This window comes from Pinus tabuliformis, chromosome X (genome assembly GCF_031772625.1).
Source record: "Pinus tabuliformis cultivar Carrire ecotype Pingquan chromosome X, CPIR1, whole genome shotgun sequence".
NCBI lineage: Eukaryota > Viridiplantae > Streptophyta > Pinopsida > Pinales > Pinaceae > Pinus > Pinus tabuliformis.
In genome coordinates this window covers 41,199,387-41,205,842 of record NC_142308.1, presented here as the reverse complement: position 1 = coordinate 41,205,842, position 6,456 = coordinate 41,199,387, and positions in this window count along the sequence as shown.

Here is a 6,456-nt window from a genome sequence, read left to right as displayed (position 1 = left end):
TGATGCTGAAGGTGACTAAGCATGGAGAGAAGCCTCCACCAATGGGTCAAGCTTGTCATTCTCCTTTTGATGAGTTAAGGCCTCAATTTTTGCATGAGCCCTTTTGAGCTTGGCTCTAGCAATTTTGTTTCTCATGGCATAGTATTTGGCCATTCTTCTTTGAACCTCTGTATCTCTATTAGCTTTAGCTAACAGGTCCTCAAGATGATTGTTAGCCCTCTCAAGCCAATATTCCTGGTTCTCATTCATCATCATGCCAAATTGTTCATTTAAGGTGAGTTGGTTGGCAAGTTGAGCTTATTTTTCTCTTTCAAGCTCCAAAGCTCGCTTTAGGCCTCTAGTCCTAGGCCTCCTCCTGTGCATTTTTTCCTCCATGGGCTCACCATAGTCATCATAGGCTTCCTAAAGTTGGACTTTAATATTTTCAACTTCTCTTTTAACTTTGATGAGCTGAACTTCCATAAGCTCATGCTTGGTCTCCATTTGGCTATTTTCCTGTTCATAAAAAGATATGATGTATTTTTCTCTTTGTAGATTCACCTGCAACTCACCCACCAATGCTTATTTCTATTTTAGGATCATTTTGGTGTTTTCCTCTTCGTCTTCCTCATCTAAGTCCACTAAGTCAAAATCTTGCTCAATTTCATGGGGGTCCTTTTCCTGTTTTTGTATTTCTGTTTCAACTATTTTTTTCCTTTCCTTTCTGTACCTGCTTTTTTATGAAGAGTGAAATTCCCCTCGCAGAATCTGTGGGGAAAACACTTGCTTATTTCCTCTCTGATAAGTGTGCACCATAGCACCTAAATTAGCCCTTCCAAGCTTGCTTCTTTGACCTTGATCACTTTTTTATTTGTCACTTTCCTCTTTCCTGCTAGATGAAAGAATAGGTCCATGGAATGTTGATAATGGGGGTGATGGTGGATGAGATGATGATGGAATGTCTTGAGTGGAAACTTGAGTGAAAATGGGATTAGCTATAACTGTACTCCATGCAAATGTTAAGTTCTTTAATGTGATAAAGAACTATGATATTTATCAAGGAATGGTGAAATAATTCATTGGATCTTTGTATTCTCTTGTTTGGGCAATGTAAGCCATCTTCTCCACACTCTTAAAAATATAGTAGGGTATATTGAGTATTTTAACCCTAATGAAATGCATAGGTAACCAGATGTGGTAAGAATAGACACTAGAGAGCCTACCCTCACATGAAAATTACTTCATTATAATATTCATGATAGGTGCATATCTGTCAAGGAGGTATGGGAAAGGGAAATAGCCTTTTCTTTCACTTCTGTACCTAGGTTTGATGTATGGTTCATAAAAGTGTTCTTCTATTTCACCCTACTTGAACCATTTTTCCCCAACTTATGGAATCCTAGTGGAAATTGATATGATGGCAGCACAAAATGTGAAGGTTATGCCTACAAGAGTGACTTGGTTATCTTGAATTTTAGTTATGAAAAGCCTAGTCAACTCAAGGCGTTACTACACTGCTTGGACTTGCTCATAAAACTCAAAACACCCTAACCATTTGAAGGATGTCAATGTCATAGGAGAAGTTAGGAGCTCTTTGAGATTTGTGGGCTCAAACCTGTGAATTTTCCCTCCTTTATGTGGCCTTCTTTGCTCTATGTTTCCCTTTCTATCTAATCCCTCTTCTTCACTATGTGGCCTATATTCTTCATCAGCCATGGTGTCTTTGTTATGAAACCCTAAGTAAATGGTCGGGGAATGCAAGTGTTTGGGAAGGAAAAAAGAAAAGGGAAAGGCAGATGGGAGTCTAATGGGTGTAGGAATAGAGGTCTTTGAAAGGGGATATAGGGTATTGATTAGGTATCTTATGGGAAATCGGAAGCTTTCTTGCAAAAATCAGGGCTGGGAGAAAAACTAGGGTTTGGCATGTGAGACTAACACCAATCATGATTTCACTCTTCAAACATTGAGGAAATAACTTTGAGGAGAGGGAAAATGATGTTTTGAAGAGGATACTTACTTTTTTAAGGCTTAGAAGGTATTAGGAATGCCAAAGAACATATATGAGAAAAATTGGCCCAACACGCAATGCCTAGAGCAAGTGCACAACACTTGAAGGGAGTGTGCAGCACCTAAAGGGAGTGCACAGCACTGGGTAAAAGTGCAATGCATGAAGCGAGTGCATAGCGCCACTTCAAGACAACCTTTTACTGCCTTCCCTGTGTCCAAATTAGGCGTGGGATAGCTCGTTGGAATGCCTGTTGAGTCTAATTTTTAGGACATCCTGAATTTTTCACTTTAGAGTTCATTTTCCCTATCAAAATCTCAATCTCCAAAGACTGCTCAAAATGTGCATAATGAGGCTGGCAAAATGCAAAGTGATGTTGCAGTCAACCTTTGAAGGTCTTCCTCAACTCCAAATTGAGCTCATGCTAGCTCATTGGAAATATTTTTGTGTCTAGGTATCATATGACTCATCAAGAAATTCATTTGGTCAGTCCAGCTAGGATAAATCTTGATTTTCCCATTGTCACTCCAAAATTGCAGCAACTCTCCTGAGGCAATTAATGTTTTGGACATTTCTCCCAAACCATGAGACCTGTGTAAAACCTAAAGGATTTTTTTCTTCTTGTGTCGATGATGGAAAAAAACCTCTCTCACTTTTGTCAAAATAATCTTTTCTTGCTCAGAAACATCATTTGAATAAAACCTATCCCAATGTGTGGAGCAAGGGATTTGAAGAAATGAAGGGAAATGAAGGGGATGAAGGGCTTATAATTTCTTGAGAAAATTTTCAGAAGTAGGGAGGAATGTTAGGAAGTAGGGGAAAGTGGAATTTCAAAGATTGAGTGAGGGGAAGGGGTCTTGAAGGGAAAAACACAAGCCTAACCTAGAAAAGTGTCAAATTGTAGCAATAGGTTAGGGTTTGTGGGAAAGTGATGAATTTGAAGGATATCAGTGATGGGAAGTGTTTAAGAAGGTATATTTAGGATATGGGAAGGTGTATGAGCATCACGATACATGTTTTGTTGATGATTTGACCATCCAAGAAAAATTACCTTCAAAACCCTAGGAGAAGGAAATGAGCCTTATCTAAGCAAAACTGAAGCACAAACAAGGTGTAAAATGAACCTTTGGATCCTCAAATAATGATGACAAATATTTGAATGATGGTACACTCAGCCAAATGGTGACATGAACCAATACTTGAAATACTTTGGAAGGAGTGAAAACAAATCCTAGACCTAATACCCAGTGACCAAATTTTTATTTGAAGACTCACTGAAATGAAAAAAGATTGACTTTGACACCCTAAGACCACTTTATAAGACCATATTTGATCACTCGTGGAAATATGAAAATAATGACTCTAACATTGGCTCCATTGGGGACGGTAGCTCCTTGGAGGTTCTAAGAACACTGTAGAGTAAGTAGCCTTATCCATTGGGCATGGAGTCAAAGAAACTCATTCTGAAATACATGACGGAATACTGATGACTCAAAGACACAAACTGACTTTTACTCAACTAAAAACTAACTCAGTACTAAAACACAACTGAAAAACTGGAAAAGGCGCTCGAAATGGAGCTTATCCAATGAAACCTACTCTAGTTGATCCATTCATCACCTGATCAAGTGAAATGAAACAACCAGTGCAACCAAGTAAGAATTATGGCTACTGTTTGAATTCTTCGCAAGTGCTTTTTATGAGAAAGAAGAGAGAACTACTGAAATGCAACTCCCATGAAAACTTGTAAATAGATCCAACTTTCCCAGATTGAATAATATGGATTTTCTATCTGACTCCAAAAATACTGCATGAGGATCTTGAAATTCATGTGCACCAGAACTTAGCTCATCCAATGGATTATCTTGCTTCTCCTCATACCATGAATGCAAAATTTCATCTGAGCTATGTGACGAGACTCCTACTGAAAATGACAAATAAACCAGTTGCCGAATCAAGGTTGTATCAATACCTTTTTCAAGCCCAAAGTTAGCTAATGGAGAAGGACTTTAATTGGAGACATCATCCAACACATCAGCTATTGGATCATAAAAAAATTTAAAAGACTGTTGCAACCCATTTTCTATTGGTTCCAATGAGATTGCATGATTTTCTACAGGCTTCTCATTTGAAGATATGATATGCAGAATTTCCTTCAAAAACTGAAATGATTCAAAACATAATGGTACAGAGTCATCTTGCAGCATTTGATCATATTTTCCAGCTTCCAAGTCTTCATTTGCAACTTGACATTCAATGGTATTCAGGGGTTGCAAATCTAGATATGAGAAGTCTTGAACAAGGATTTCATTGCCCCCTAGATGGTAAAGATCAAAACTTATCGACACATGATTTATGATTACATGAAAGTTGTCTCTGATCATCTGAAATGAATTAAAACAAAAAGGCAAATATCCTTCACTTACTTCAAAGTTTTCTGCACTTTCCCCCTCACTTCCATAGCTGATATGCAATATTGATCACTATATTTGAGCTGCTGGAAGTGAACTTCCTCCTTCCACAAACTAGCTGCTAATTTATCTACAAGTCTAGCTTCTTTTTTGAGAACATAACCATCATCATACTGATCAAACTTAGGCAAATTATCATCATAAAACACATCATCAAGCATACACGTCAAATCAACAGATCTCTCTTCTCCAAGATGATTTATAAAACAATCATTATTAGATCTATGAAAACTGGGATAAGAAATAAAATGTTTTGGATCAGCCACTTGTTTTTATTCAATTAGCGAGCCATGGTCTTGAACATCATACTCATTCCTTGTGGTGATCTTTTGCATCATCTCTTCCACTGCACTTACCAAAATGTTGAGTTATACCTCTAAATATGTTGATTCCTCTGGATCTATGTTCTTCCTCTCTTCTTCCTTCAACTTTGCCCTTCTGATCAGTAGATTAGCCTCTACATATACTGCACTGTTTTGCATCTCTTCAAGTGTTGCAAGGTTCCTTTCTCTTAGCTGAAACTTCATTTCTAGATCAAAACCTTCTGGGTAGTGTAAGAGAGGTGAATCAGGAGGAGGTCTTATATTAATAGGCATCGAACAATAAAATTGGTTAAATATGGTAGAAAATTGTTGTACTATCTCCCCTGGCTGTCTCTTTAGCTGGTTATACTCTTCTAGAATCAAGAAAGGGTTCTTTCTGACCACACACATGTCAAGGAAAACTTTGATGAACTGCTAGAAATCTGAGATGCTCGCATCAGGAAGGGTTTTGAACCAACTCTTGACTTTGCCTTACAATGAAAGAGAAAAAATCCTAATATTGACATCCTATTCATCAACTTCAAAAAGTTCAAGAAAAGACTCAAAATTCAGTACATGTCTCTCAATAGTGATGTTGTCACATTCACCATCAAATATTGGTAGATATAGGTAATGATTTTTAGGGAAAGAATGGGATATAGGAGGTAAACTCAGAGGCTTGTATATATCTGGAATTTTACAAGGTATAGGAATATGTACAAAAGGTGTAGAATCGGTCTTGGTCTCTTGAGGCTCATCAATTTGAAGATGGTCATCATGAGATTCAAAAAAAGGGTCTTGATCAAGATCAAAGTCATGCGAATATTTTATATTCACAATCTTCAAAGGGAAAGAATCAAATGGAGGTCTACAATCTTTTCTCGAATACAATATACTTTGTAAAGCCTTCTTGACATTCTTGGGAAAAGAGAAGAAATAATTTATAACAAAGAACATAATGTCTTGGATGAAATTCCAACTTGAATACCTGACCTTTCCATATTGTCCTTTCATGTTTCTCCTCGTCAGGTTCATCCTCCAGTGGAGTCCTTGGATCTAATCTTGAAACTGATTTAGAGCCACCAGGTGAATGATTTCAGCCTTCTAGTGTCTGATCTTTGTCCACCATCAGCAATCAGATCTAAACTTGATTAATTTTGCTGAGGAACATAAAACTACATCCTCGGTATGGTTGCCACTATGTTATCACCTGGTTTGAACCTCAAGATGAAGAAAGGCAAGCCAGGGTAACCACAAACCACACTTAGCTAAGTAGCTAGCCCTACTAGGCCGGGAGAGAGCTCTCTTTGTAAGGATCTCAGCCAAGATGACTGGATTAGGTCAAGTATTTTAGGCTAGGTATAGCAGCATGAAAGTTTTGATTGGATTTTTAAGGGGTTTTGCCAGATCAGGAGGAGCTGGATAGTTTAGGTTTAGGGAATTAGGTCAAAATTGTAGGGTGTTCAATGGGGCAAGGTAGGAATAGGATTTAGCACTTAAGGGCTTGACTGGATGAGATGTTTTAGACTGGTGAGAAGCTAAGAAGGTCATGCGAAAACCATGGATCCTTCCTAGACTGCATAAAACATGAAATGATGAATGGTTTCCCAAGGCAGAGCACTGATACATTGAATTCCACCTATCAAACTTGAAAACATTCAACTAGAAGCAATGAAATGATTAAAGAAGCATACAAAAC